The sequence below is a fragment of the Etheostoma spectabile genome, chromosome 2 (assembly GCF_008692095.1).
Source record: "Etheostoma spectabile isolate EspeVRDwgs_2016 chromosome 2, UIUC_Espe_1.0, whole genome shotgun sequence".
NCBI classification, from domain to species: Eukaryota; Metazoa; Chordata; class Actinopteri; order Perciformes; family Percidae; genus Etheostoma; species Etheostoma spectabile.
Genome location: NC_045734.1, coordinates 15,870,135 through 15,870,578, shown reverse-complemented (window position 1 = coordinate 15,870,578; position 444 = coordinate 15,870,135). Strand labels below are relative to the sequence as shown.

At 43.5% G+C, this 444-nt stretch overlaps 1 protein-coding gene across 1 annotated transcript in view; it reads left to right on the top strand.

The window, feature by feature from the left end:
* The window catches only part of chic2 (cysteine-rich hydrophobic domain 2), a 9,515-nt gene that overhangs the window by 3,873 nt on the left and 5,198 nt on the right, over positions 1 to 444 (top strand). The gene's annotated exons all lie outside the window — the stretch shown is intronic.

Sequence of the window (444 nt, the reverse complement as noted above, 5' to 3'; positions counted from 1 at the left end):
TAGCTATCTGAAATAAATAGCGTAAGATTTCTTTTTTTTTATGTATCTCTGAGAAAGTTCCTTCACTTTCAACAATAACAGATTAAAAGAGCTAGGGAGAGAGAGGCAGTGCTACTCACAGAGTGACGACTGACTCATTATGAATGTGTCCAGCACGGATTGAATGGCGGGTCAGCGGAGTTACACACGTGGTGTGTATGAAATGTCTGTATCGTCACTGCGCTGCATTTTTATGAACTATGATATTCTGGCCATGGGTCACATCTCTCGCCCAGGTCCAGCAGGCTCCGTCTCACACGCTATTACTCTACAAACTGAAGTTAGGTGCTTTCATTGACTTCTTCTGTGTTTTTTGCCGTGGTGGCCGCGATAGCAGAGTTACCAGCGAAAACACTGGTACAAATACAGGTTAGCCTCTCATGCTTAACAATATACAGCTGTGTT